This window comes from Trichechus manatus, unplaced genomic scaffold, assembly GCF_000243295.1.
Source record: "Trichechus manatus latirostris isolate Lorelei unplaced genomic scaffold, TriManLat1.0 scaffold00013, whole genome shotgun sequence".
Taxonomy (NCBI): Eukaryota; Metazoa; Chordata; class Mammalia; order Sirenia; family Trichechidae; genus Trichechus; species Trichechus manatus.
In genome coordinates, this window is record NW_004443949.1 from 10,221,073 (window position 1) to 10,235,891 (window position 14,819).

Sequence of the window (14,819 nt, forward strand, 5' to 3'; positions counted from 1 at the left end):
AGATGGTGCCTGGCTACCACCAATGACTGCCTTGACAGGAAACACAACAGAGAGTCCCAGATGGAGGAGGAGAAAGGTGGGGTGCAGAACTCAAATTCTAGTAAGAAGACCAGACTTAATGGTCTGACTGAGACTGGGGGAACCCCGGAAACATGGCCCCTGGATTCTCTATCAGCCCAAAACTAAAACCATTTCCGAAGCCAACCCTTCAGACAGGGATTGGACTGGACTGTGGGACATAAAGTGACACTCTTGAGGAGTGGCACTCTTAGCTCAAGGAGCTACAAGAGACTAAACGGGCAGCTTCTGTCTGGAGGTGAGATGGGAAGGCGGAGAGGGTTAGGAGCTGGTTGAATGGACATGGGAAATCAGGGGTGCAAAGGAGGAGTGTGCTGTCACAGCGTGAGGAGAGCAATTAGGGTCACATGACAACGTATGTATAAATTTTTGTCTGGGAGACTAACTTGAAATGTAAACTTCATTTAAACTGCAACAATAAACAAAAAATAATAATTTTACTGTGGTATTTAGTCAAAAAGGTATTTCTTTTATGGAAGTGGTTTATAATATACTCCAGGATATAACATAATATACTCCAAAATTCCATTACGTAGTGACAGTGAGGAAAGCTGGCGTTTCTAAATTGTGATAGAATATTAATTTACTTCCAAAAGGAGTAAAATATTAAACTGTATTAACTAAAACTCACTACATTTAAGAAATTTGGATAAGAAATTATACACTCGTACTCTTAAAATTTTTCTTTTAATATATATTGTGAAATGTAGTGCACATGCAAGAGTCATATATATATTTAATATACATTTATTTGTTAAAATATTAGTAAAAGGTATTAAACCACTCAATTAAAAAAATATAATGTTAAAATAATTTAGAGTTTTTCTCTCCGTCAGGCCCCAACATTTCCCTTTCTTCTTTCCAGAGTCACTCTCCTGATCTTTATGCTAATTATTTTGTTGCTGTTCCTACCTATATGTAAACCCTCAAACAATATAGTACTAATTTTACAAATTTTTATACTTCATATGAATGGACTCTGGGATATTTCCCCACGTGGGCTTGTTCTTCGTAGTCCTATCTGAATCAAAACAACAGCATCAGACTGTCACTGAGCTCAAATGGGGAAATTTACATAATAGAGTTAAAACACCAGGGCCCCAAAGTCTTGCTCTGCCTCAGTAAACAATATTGCATTAAGTAATATGTTCCCATCTTATGTATATTTACATTTAATTGTATATACTATATTTACGTTGTTTATATATCTTTATACATCCATACTTACAGATAAAATAGTACATAATACATAACAGAGCTAAGTAAGCAATTATTCATCACTAAAGTAATGAATGATTAAATAATTAAACAAACAAATAAATGTTTAAAACAGTAAATGACTAAATAAAAGATTGAAAGTATTAGGAGGGCATCATAGATTGTACCTATGAAGCTGAGTGGAACCTGGTGGATTTTCGTGAAGGTAATATAATTGTAAAATCTTTAATGGTTTCACTCAGCTTCTGCAATTAGTTTTGGTGGATTTCATTCAGATGGATAAGTTGTTAAAATGCCCATTTACTTTTCTGTTCGTCTACTATTCTGTTAGGGAATGGACAATCTTGTCCATGATCAAAATGTCTCGGAAAAAAAGAGCCTAAGAAGGATGAGAACGTTATTTAAATACTAAAACATGAACATTTCAAATACAGCTCATAACATGAAAAAAAAGTAGGACGAATTTGTTAAAAATGGGACTTAGAATGAAAAATGGCCTTCTTGGAATAAATTTTAGTTGATAAAATATAGGTAGAATGGGTACAAAGTTTGGAAAGGTCAGCAAGCATTGAGAAGAATATGTATTTAACTACTTAGCTTGCTGTGTTATAATCTAACCCAAACCCATTGCCCTTGAGTCGATTATGACTCATAGCGACCCTATAGGAATGAGTAGAACTGCCCCACAAGGTTTCCAACGCTACAAATCTTTACAAAAGTAGACTGCCATATCTTTCCCCAAAGAGCTGCTGGTGGGTTCCAACTGCTGACTTTTTCACTAGCATTTGAGCACAAAACCACTGTGCCACCAAGTCTCCTTGCTATGATATAGGGAATATTAACTTTTGAGGAAGGAGATGGTACAATTAAAAAACATAATGCAGGATGTGTTAAATTGGAATGTCACATAAGCTAACAATGGGAAAATTTTAGATACCTATGCACAAAATGATGATAGTATGTAATATAGTGATGTTATTGTTGTCTGTTGCCAAGTCAATTCAGATTCGTAACAACCCTATATACCAGAACAGAACTGCACCAGAGGCTTTCCTGGATGTAATCTTCACAGGAGCAGATGGCCAGGACTTTTCCCCCAAGGAGCCATTGGATGGATTCTAACTGTCAGCCTTTTTGTTAGCAGCCGAGCACTTAACCATTGATTCACCAGGGCTCCTTATTTTAGTGATAGAAGAATAGAAAAAGACTTGACAAATAACTATGTAAAGTGAAAGTTAAAAAATATATCTCAAGAAAGGTATCAAGTTGGGGTGTGTTAAAATTATTATTTTTTTCTTTTTCCCCTTTTGGATATTCACAGTCTTCCAAATTCTTCCCATTGGGGAAAAAATATGAAACATGCTGAATTAAAATTCTGCTAAAATATCTGTTTAATGTGATTTTGAAGTTAGAAATGAGATTTTAGAGGCTCTAAAGTAAAATTAGCAAGTGAAATAAATGCTTCCTAATGGAACTCTGCAGACTAAATAGTCCATAATGGGATAAGACGGTAATTGGTTTCTCTTGAATATTTTTATGCTTTTATGTCTTTTTAGAGTTTCCTATTAGAATCATACAATTTTATTTTCATGGTATTGAGCTATTTCTTCTCAACACTATAGCAATATGAATAAATTCCATTATTTTGTTAGTTTGATCAAAAAGTAGGATTAGACTATTTTCTAGAATGTGTTGAACTCTTTGTATTACTTTAATGCTACATATCGTCCATCACTTATTTTCAAAATACTATCAATTCTTACTTAAGATATTAGTTCATGCATGAAAAACTTACTGTAAAACACATGCAAATTTTTAGTCTTTATCATAGGTCATCTAATTTTCAGCACTGTGATGAAAATAATAGTACTGATAATGTTTAAAACAAACATAAAAGCAAAAATGAAAACTGTTGCCGTTGAGTCAGTTCCAACTCATGATGATCCCATGTGTTACAGAGTAGAACTGCTCCATAGAATTTTCTTGGCTGTGATCTTTACAGAAGTAGATGGCCAGGCCTTTCTTCCATGGTGCTGCTGGTTGGATTCAAACCACCAAATTTTCAATTAGTAGTTGAGTACAAACCATTTGAGCCACCCAGGGACCATATTTCTCCATCCTACTACATATTTATTATGATTGTGTTGGCATTAAAATTATTCTACACTTGATAACATCAACATTCAATCTTCATATCTGGGCTGAAAATGGAAAACTTAGTATATGCATGAATTTACAAATATTTGAGAAAATAAATGTAATAAAATGCAGAAGTCTAGAGATGGCATACATGCATTTTTCAGTCACTGGATGGACGTTTTATATTTAAATATCTGCAATTTACCAAATAGTGGAACTCCTAAGTACAGGGTTTATTTAGTTTCTGAGAATATTATAAAAACTAGGTAGAATTATTAAAATTGTCATTTAAGTTTGTTATAAAATATTAATCATATATGCTACAATACCATATTTAAGAAATTGAACATGCCAAAATATTAAGCAAGTATGTAAGCAAATACATAAACACACATTTAAATAATTAAATGTCTGTGTACATAAAAATCATCAAAATTTTCTTTACTGTTAATGAGTTCATATTTGTCAAGGTGAAGATGAGCTTGTTTGTGTGAACCAAATGTGTGAACATAAAGGTGCATGTATCTAAACAAATCCAAAATTTATGAAGTGTAGTGATATATGACCTTAAATAAGTTTAACAATGAGAAGAAGAAACTAATTTTTGTTGAGTAGCTGGTGCAAATCGTTAACTGGTCAACTACTTGCCAAAAGGGTGGTGGTTCAAACCCACCCAGAAAGGCCTCTGAAGACTGGCCTGGCAATCTGCTTCTGAAAGATCGCAGCCTTGAAAACCTTATGGAGCAACTTTACTCTGCAACTTTACTCTGCCATGAGTTGGAATCAATATAACAGCAATCACCAACAGCTATTTATAGCTTAACACAACCCTGAAGGGAAGATATTTTAATTTATATTTGATTCATATTACATACATTAGGTATCCATTGTTGTTGTTGTTAGGTGCCGTCGAGTTGGTTCCAACTCATAGTGACCCTGTGTACAACAGAACGAAACACTGTCCAGTCCTGCACCATCCTCATGATCGTTGTCAGGCTTGAGCCCATTGTTGCAGCCACAACAAGTGTCAGTCCATCTTGTGGAGGGTCTCCCTCTTTTTCACTATCTCTTTACTTTACCAAGCATGATGACCTTCTCCAAAGACTGATCCCTCCCAGTAACATGTCCAAAGCACATGAGACGAGGTCTCACCACCCTTGATTCTAAGGAGCATTCTGGCTGTACTTCTTCCAAGACAGATTTATTCATTCTTTTGGCAGTCCCTGGCATAGTCAATTTTCTTTGCCAACATCATAATTTAAAGACATCAATTTTTCTTTGGTCTTCCTTATTCATTGCCTACCATTCACGTGCATATGAGGCGATTAAAAACATCATGGCTTGAGTCAGGTGCACCTTAGTCTTTAAAGTGACTTCTTTGGTTTTTAACACTGAAAGATCTTTTGCAGCAGATTTGCCCAATGCAATGCATTGTTTGATTTTTTGACTGCTGCTTCCATGGACATTGATTGTAGATTCAAGTAAAATGGAATCCTTGACAACTTACTGATGAAGATCAAAGACTACTGCTTTCAGTATGGATTATAACTCAACACAAAGAAAACAAAAAATCCTCACAACTGGGCCAATAAGCAACATCATGATAAACAGAGAAAAGATTGAAGTTGTCAAGGATTTAGATATTCTAGAACTATTAATTTGCAGAGTTGGAATTCAGTTACAAATCTGTATGCTATAAATTTTAGTATAAAATTATTATAAATAAAATTATAACAAATTATATGTACTTCATCATAAATAAATGTATTATACATAATTAAATTGAAATTTTTGTTGTAGAAATTATGTTTCCTAAAAGGATTTTGGCACATATTGTTTTATTCATTTTATCTGTATCTCAATTACAATAGAAATCTCCCTAAATCTTTTTTTTTTAAATGATGCTGCCTTCATAATCAAACAATATTGAACAAGTCTTATAAAATATCATCCATTTGGCATCCTCTATCCCCTATTTTCTTCTACTTTTTTTTTCTCCATAGCATCTGTTACCATCTAATGTAGAATTTGGAGCCCTGGTGGCACAGTGGTTAAGAGCTGCAGTGAGCTACAGCTGCTAACCAAAAGCTTGACAGTTCGAATCCACCAGCCACTCCTTGGAAACCCTATGGGGCAGTTCTACTCATAGGGTCAGCTATGAGCTGGAATTGACTCGACAGCAACGAGTTTAATGTAGTATTTATTTATTGTGTCTCTCCTTACTACAATTCAAGCTCTATGAATCAAAATTTTTGTGTGCAATTTGTTTAATGGTTGTATACCAAGCACACAGAACCTTTACAGACAAGTTGTAAGGCTGATGACAGTGCTTTACCACTGCTGCTGCTACTGCTACTGCTACTACTGCTACTGCTACTGTTACTGCTACTGCTACTACTACTGCTACTGCTACTGCTACTACTGATACTGCTACTGTTACTGCTACTGCTACTACTACTGCTACTGCTGCTGTTACTGCTACTGCTACTACTGCTACTGCTACTGTTACTGCTACTACTACTGCTACTGCTACTACTACTGCTACTGCTACTACTACTACTGATACTGATACTGCTACTACTGATACTGCTACTGTTACTGCTACTACTACTACTACTGCTACTACTACTGCTGCTGCTACTATTACTGCTACTGCTACTTTTATTGCTACTGCTGCCACTGCTACTGTTACTGCTACTACTTCTACTGCTGCTGATGCTACTGTTACTGTTACTGTTACTACTGCTACTGCTACTACCGCTATTGCTACTGCTACTGCTACTGTTACTGCTACTACTATTACTGAAGCTAACATTTATACAGTGGGTACCATGTGACAGATATTGCTCTTGGTGCTTTATGAAACTCATTTAATCCTCAAAACAACTCTTTGAGGTAAACATTATAATCACTCCCGTTTTACAGAGGCGAAAACTAGGGTGCAGAAAGACTAAGTAAGATCCTGCTGAAGTTCCCACAACTAGTAAATGTCAGCCTGATTCAGCTCTTAACCACTCTTATGTACTCACTCTCAAGATGCTATTTTAAACTAAACAATAGTGATGTGATTCCAGATATGTACAAGTAAAAACATTATAGATAAGAAAATTGCTTATTTATCAGTGACTTTGACTTTTAATCACTCACAGTATTTTATAAATGAAATTTCTCAAGTCATTTCCTGAAATATTTAATATGCACTAGATGTAAAGAGCAGGTAGTCATTTCACCCTACTTCTAAAAAGTATTATTCTAAATAATGAATTCTTAACAAATGACCTGGAACCTTTTTAATAAGGCTCTTTATTACTCTCAATAGAAATTTATCTCTCGATAGATAATTTGAAAATGACTGTTGGATTGGCTATTGCAGTCATTTTATAGCTCAACGTAGTTTGTAGAGTCCGTCTTATAAAAGTCTTTTTGAAAGTAGTTTTAATGTGTGTACCATTCTAATTGCAATATCAAATATGTAAGATGTTTAAAGTCGTGCTTTTTGTTAAAGATGAATTTATAAAGAAGTTGAAATTGCTTGAGTTCGTTGTTTCATTCTATAGAAATTGTTTTTAGGCAAAAATACCTTGTTGGGTCAATATTTGTGAAATGTAGATTTTTGACAATCAAAATAAAAATTAACTTAAAAATACACAGTAGCATACTATCTATCTCAAAGATGTAACCGTATTTTTAATATTTGTAAGTTGCTACATTGGAAGACACAACTCCTTGCCCCTAAACCAAAAAAATCCATTGTCATAGAGTCGATTCTGACTCATAGAGATCCTGTACAACAGAGAGGAACAGGATTTCCAAGACTGTAAATCCTTATGGAAGGAGGCTGCCACATTTTTCTTCTGAGGAGTGGCTGGTGGGTTCCAATGGTTGACCTTTCGGTTGGCAACTGTGCACTTTACTCTGCACCACCAGGGATCCTCGTCAGAGAAGCCATATTATAAACAGAGATTATTATTGTTGTTATTAGTTGCTTCATCACAGAAGCCATATTATAAACAGTGATTGTTGTTGTTGTTAGTTGCTGTCAGATCAGCTCTGATTCATGCTGACCCCACATACAATATAACAAAATGTTACCCATCCTGTGCCATCTTTGGAGCCCCGGTGCCACAGTCATTAAGAGCTAGGCTGCTAATCAAAAGGTTGGACGTCCACAACTCTTCAGACAAAGGTTAGACTGGACTACGGGACAGAAAATGATACTTGTGAAGAGTGTGCTTCTTAGCTCAAGTAGATACATGAGACTAAATGGGCAGCTCCTGTCCAGAGGCAAGATGAGAAGGCAGAGAGGGTCAGGAGCTGGCTGAATGGACACGGGAAATCTAAGGTAGAAAGGAAGAGTGTGCTGTCACAGTACAGGGAGAGCAACTAGGGTCACATAGCAATGTGTATATAATTTTTGTAGGAGAGACTAACTTGAATTGTAAACGTTTACTTAAAGTACAACAATTAAAAAAAAAAAAAAAAAAATTAAAAAAAGATTCGCTCTTTGGAAACCCTGTGGGGAAGTTCTACTCTGTCCTGTAGTGTCACTGAGTCAGAATTGACTGGATGACAACCAGTTTGGTTTTTGTGCCATCTTTATGATCATTGGAATACTTGAATCCATTGCTGTGGTCGTTGTGTAGTACTTAAGCAGTGATTAGGTTCTCAGAAAAGACAAAGGAAGCCTGGTTTTAGGCATTAATTGATTTATTCAACTAGATTTACTTTATGCAAGTTACTGTTTTAGAGGCTCACAAAACATTAGGGAACCACCACCCCTTTTCTTTGGAAATGACAGAGAAGAAAATAATCTACTTAATGTTTATGTAGATTAAAAATTCCCCAAAATGATAATTGGTATCAGGGCAATGAAAATTGTGATGTGACGTAGTAAAGAAGAGGAAAGTCACCTGACTGATGAAGTAATAATTGGACTGAAACTTGAGTGATGAGAGCCATCTATAGACCCTACAGTTGTGAAAAGAAAAGTTGTACCATAGTTTGTGAAGCTTCTAGGAACTATGAAATTGTCATAGGGAATATTGTCACTTAGACAGATAAACAGACTCAGGTTGTAATAGATGCTGGAGCACTTGCAGTGTTTCCCAGCCTGCTAACTCACCCCAAAACGAATATTCAGAAGGAAGCTACAGGCACTATATCAAACATCACAGCTGGCTGTCAGGACCAGATACAGCAAGTAGTGAATATTGGATTAGTCCCATTCCTCACTGACATTCTCTCTAAGGAAGACTGAAAGACTCGAAAAGAAGCTGTATGGGCTGTGACCAACTATAAGAGTTGTAGAACCGTTGAACAGATTGTATACCTCCTCCATTGTGGCGTAATAGAACCGTTGATGAACATTTTAACTGCAGAGAATATCAAAATTATTCTGGTTATCCTGGATGCCATTTCAAATAACTTTCAGGCTGCTGAGAAACTAGATGAAACTGAGAAACTTAGTGTAATTGAAGAATGTAGAGACTTGGACAAAACTGAAACGCTACAAAACCATGAAAACAAAAGGGCAAGAGAGTCCAGTGATTTAGTGCACATTTGTCAGCGTCTCAGGTTAGATGTAGATGGAGAAGATTTTAGAGTGGATCTAGAGTGAGAAATGAAGGATCCCTGGAAAAGTGAGTTTTCTTAGAAACATTAAGTCATTTTTAAATACTAATGTGAATGACAGAGTTAAGAAGGAAGAATTGATAATAAAATGGAGGGGAAGATGGAATTTTCAGGTCCAAATCTCTAAATTGGTAAGATAGCAGCAAAAATGGAGAGATTATTCTTTGACATATGTAGGGAAAATGTATCCATTTTAACAATAATAATGCCAGTTTTCATGGTAGATATACGGGATAGGCGATACCTAACCTACAGGTCTTTGGCAATGGAAAAGAGATGATGAAAAGGTCAAAATTCTAATAACTGTCATCGACAAAAAGAGAACATTTTTTCTACATGCAAAATGCAAGAGATATATGTCAAGAAGGGAAAAATAAAGTTAAAGAGGATACTTATGTATATGAAAGAGATTGCTGGAAGTTGTAATTAACTGAGGCGTGTGCTGCGAAAGACCAGCAAGGAGGAAAAGTTTTTACATGATTTTTCTTGAAATAGAAGAATGTAAGTTGAAGGGAATGAATGTTGGATTATATAGTTTTCTGTTCTGGGAACTAAGAAATATTATCAGCATAAACATCTGCAAATAATAAGCTATTTATTGAATTCAATCAATAGGAAGAGTGCATAGTCTCAGAAAGGCATGACTGAAATGTGGTTGAAATTTAAAACCTCAAATAATTGAAATATAACTTACCTCAAAAATGAATGTATCAACATAAGACAGGAAGTCTGCTAGAAGTCAATACCTGTGAGATCAAATATTTTTCAACATTACTATATTAGTAGTATTTTAGGCTTATAATAGACTCACTGTAATAGACTTCCTATAACTGAAAGACATAGATACTTGGCAAAGAAGAATATGCTATCATTACATGAGAGGCAGCACATATACAGGAGTCACTCAGTGTGGACGCTGGAGTTATAAAGTCTGGGTTCAAAATGTTACTCACTGTATCTATGATCTGAGGGTAGTTATCTGCCTGTACATCAGGTTCCTCACATATAAAATGGAGGAGTAACAGGAGTTTCTTTGTAAGATTGCTTTAAGAATTGAATACATTTTCATGCAATGTTCAAAGAATACTGCCTTGCATATAGTAACTACCATATAGCTATTAGCTATCATCATTGCAGATAGGTTCAGCAGGCCCTCCAAAAGCCTTGAGATTATCAAATTGATTTTTAAGGAAAATTTTAATTGATGTGTAACATAAAAACACAAAAATGCCCAGATTAGAAGTGTAGGTTTCCATGCATTTTCTCAAAGTAAACATGCCCCTGTAACCTCCCTGGCAAAGAAATCAAAATTTATCATTACCCACGAGGTCCCTTCATATAGTGTCATATTCGCTATACTCCTAGAGTTCATCAAGTTAATTTTGTTTTGGTTTGATGATCCTCATCTCTGAAAATTAAACTAGTTTCCCTTGATAATTGGAGGGTGTGATCTCATTAACAAGTACTATTATTCTCATTACTGGAAAGTAAAATACATTGACATTTGGGTTCATAAATAACTCGCTAGTGATTTTATTCATATTTATTCATTTTAAAGAAGCCTGGTCAACTCTGGGTATCCTAATCAATGGCAGGCTTTGATAATGAGAAGGAGACAAGTAGCTCCTTGATTTTAAACATATCACTGAGAGATATCTCTATCTATCTCTATCTGTGTATCTATCCATCCAATCTCCCCTGGGTCATCTCTCTTTCTTTTAAAATTAAAAACACTAATGCTACAGATTATGCTTTATTATATATTTTATCATATGTTTAATAATGATCCGATGAACATTAAGGTAACATGAAACAATGAATAGATAATTTTTCACGTAACATTCATACTAAGTAGAGAAAGAATATTTATCGGTTAAAAATACAACAGAACAAAACACAAATACACCCAATGAAAAACAAGTCCCTGCATAAAACAAAAAGAAACCATGCACTTTATTATTTAAAGCAGGTCTTCAGCTACTAGGGAGATCGCGTTTCACGTGGCCATGAATGGGGAAGAAAATTATTACACCTCCTCACTCTTTCTTTCTTCCACCCATAGATGTTGATCTTTAAAATGTATTCAAGAGTATTAAAGTTAAGCAAATTAAAACATAATATTAATGTAGCAGATTCTACCTAACGCTTTCAATTTTTAAGAAAAGTGTTTTTTTTTTTCTATTTTAATCATGCAATTTAGAGATGTATAATTTATTTTTATGATGCTTTAGGTGAAAGTTTACAGCTCAAGTTAATTTCTCTTACAAAAATTTATGCACCTATTGTTTTGTGACATTAGTTGCAATCCCCACAATGTGACAGCACACTCTCCCTTTCTACCCCGGGTTCCCCGTGTCCATTCGACCAATTCCTGTCCTTTCTTCCCTTCTCATTTTGTCTCGTATATCTAAGAAGCACATTCCTCACGTGTATTATTTTATGTCTTATAGTCCTGTCTAGTCTGTCTGAAGAGTGGGCTTTGGGAATGGTTTCAGTTCTGGGTTAACAGTGCATCCAAGGGCCATAGTTTCAGAGGTTTCCTCCAGTCTCTGTCAGATCATTAAGTCTGGTCTTTTTATGTGAATTTGAGCTCTGTTCTGTATTTTTTTCCTGTTCTGTCTGGTACTCTCTGTTGTGTTCCCTGTCAGGGTGGTCATTGGTGGTAGCCAGGCACCATCTAGTTCTTTTGGTCTCAGGCTGGTGGAGTCTCTGGTTCATGTGGTCCTTTAGTCCTTTGGGCTAATATTTTCCTTGTGTCTTTGGTTGTCTTCATTTTCCTTTGCTCCAAGTGGGATGGGACCAATTGATGTATCTTAGATGGCTGTTCGCAAGCTTTTAAAACCCCAGACGCCACTCACCAAAGTGGGATGTAGAACATTTTCCTAATAAACTTTGTTATGCCAATCGACCTAGATGTCCCCTGAAACTATGATCCCCAGGCTCCAGCTCCAGCTACCCTATCCCTCAAAGTGTTTGGCTGTGTCCAGGAAACTTCTTAGCTTTTGCTTTGGTCCGGTTGTGCTGTGTTGTGTGTTGTCCTTCCCTTCACCGAAGTTGATCCTTGTCTACTATCTAGTTAGAGATGGAGGTATATAATTTAGGTGTGAAGTCAGAATAAGGAAAGTTATTTTTACTCTACATTAATTTAAAGTAAAATGTAAAATAATCAGTATATGAATACTTCATCTTATCATAAATTGTTATTAATTACAATATAGCTTACATTCTCATTTATACAATAGATTGCTTTGGATGCATGACAAATGTCAATTAAATACTTTAAATAAGAAGCTGCATAATTTTTGACAATATTATTAACTTGTATTATAGATATGTGAGAGACATACAAATAATTATTCGGCAACATTCTTTTGCAGTCACATCCCAAACTTTCGTTGCCTCAGTCAAGTAAGCCACTTGAGAAGCCCAATTTTATCCTAAAATCTTTCTTCTCTCCTCCACTCCTGATTCCAAGTTCTGTTGAATAAACCAAATAACATCATTTATGTTATTCCTCTTTTGCACTGCTAATTCCACTAAGCCTTCTTTGGTTGCTCTTGTATGGAGTTCATTTCCTACCTGGTCCTCTTACACGCAGGTTTTACTCTCAAATGTATTGTTCACTTTGTCATAAAATACATAGTAAATAGATTCTACAATATACAATTATGCAGTATATAACTCTAATGATTTTATTCCCCTGCAAGGGTCTTAAATGTGCTTTTTATGCCAATAAAGCTATATTATTTAGTATGTATCTCCAGAATATAGCCGCAGCCCATATTATTTAGTTCTTCCCAGGCAGAATTTAACTCCAGCTCTACTGGAATGCAATGTTATTCACTACTTCTGTTTTCTGTTTTTGTTTCTCCAATCTTTACACTAATTAGAGACTCCAGAATCTCTTTATGAAAGGGACCTAGTGTTATAGATCTAGTTATATAAAAAGACCACCTATTTAAAGATGAGTTGGCAAAAATAGCAGTGTTTTCAAAGATAATTTTTATATTGCATGTAAGAATGAGAAGCTATCAGTGTTCCATATCAACAAACATTATGGTAGGTATAGGCATGGGGGAATGGGGCTGCTAAGACTTTCCAAGCCACCATTTGGTGCTTACACTATTAAGCTTAGTCTACGGATATCCTTCCCCCGGGAAAGGTGGCATTCTACCACAGTTAATCCTAACTGCAGCAAGAAATCTCAGCTTAGTATCACTACCTGTTGAGCCTTGTTTCAACTTATACTTCAAGAAGAGAACTTATTTATTTCAGATTTAATTTTAAGATATTTTAGATATGTGATGTAATTTTAGTCAATGCAAAATTTAGGTACAGTATAAATGAGAATACTGTGCTAATTGACTATTTTGCATAAAATACATTAGGACTTATCTCCATAAGAAATAAATAATTTCCATTTAGGTAATTTTTATTTTTTTTGCAGATGGAAGTCATAACAGTATTTAATATTTTCTAAAATGAACACTGTAATCCATTTCTAAAAATAATGTACCAGGGTCTCCATCTGTTACAACGCTCTGTTAAATGGTAGGATCCATACTTCTGTATCATAAAAAAGCTGCATTAAGTACATGTTCTAATATAACTTTACTCTGTTCCACAAACTTATATCAGTTTTTATATTTATATATCATTTTATATAGCATAATGATGTTATAACTTGTTTAGATGAAATGACTAATGAATTAATCCATTAAAATTAAAAGAACAATAAGGTTTTCATCACAATACATTCTTCAAGGGAGACATTATACCCACAAAAATGAGTCTTTTATTGATAACTGAGGACAGTGGGACATATCAAAAAAGTCAGAAGTTCTCCAGTTATTACGTTAGTTTTACCATTAAATATATTACACTGCATGGAGGGGGAAAAAAAGCAAAGCAACTTTTTTGTGCTAAATCAGTTATTGCCACAATTATTCTGTGTAACAATCCACCTCAAACCCTAGTGGTGTATATAGAAAACATTTATTTTTCTTGTTCTCCTGTTTTCAGATTCCTTGGAGCAGCTGTACTTCAAGCCTGGGTTTGGTCTGGATTGCATTGGCTTGGCTCCAGTTACCTGGGCTTGGTCTGGATTGACTGGGCTTGGCTCCAGTTACCTGGATCTAGGTTATGGGTTGGATTGATGTCTTCTCTAAGTGTGTTCTGGCTTAACTGTGCAAAACTACTTTTGCTATGCACTTTTTGTGGTACATGAATGAAGGACAAGACATCAAATCCAACTGATCCAACTGCAAGCTTCATTTTAGACCTCTGCTCATATTGCTGGCATACCTCTTCCACTGGAAAAATCAAATTACATGGTCAAGTAAAGCTTTTCTTTTTTTTTAATCAGGAAAATATACTGTATGTTAAATGGGAGATGAATGACTATTTACTGAACAATGAGGGCAGTGTTTCGTTCTGTTGTACAAAGAGTTGCTATGAGTCGGAACCAACTCAACGGCACCTAACAACAACAACAATCTACTCTATTATGGTCTACGCTCTTTTACACAAATACTCACTTTTCTTCTGCATGCAAAAATATATGTACACCTTCCCCATGACACACTAAAAGCTTCATCTGTTTACAGCATTAGGCTGCCATTCCAGGATCTGGTGGTCATTTTTTTTTTTTTTAAATATTTTATTGTACTTCAGGTGAAGGCTTACAGAACAGATAGTTTCTCATGTAACAGTAACACACATGCTGTTTTATGACATTGGTTAACAACCCCACA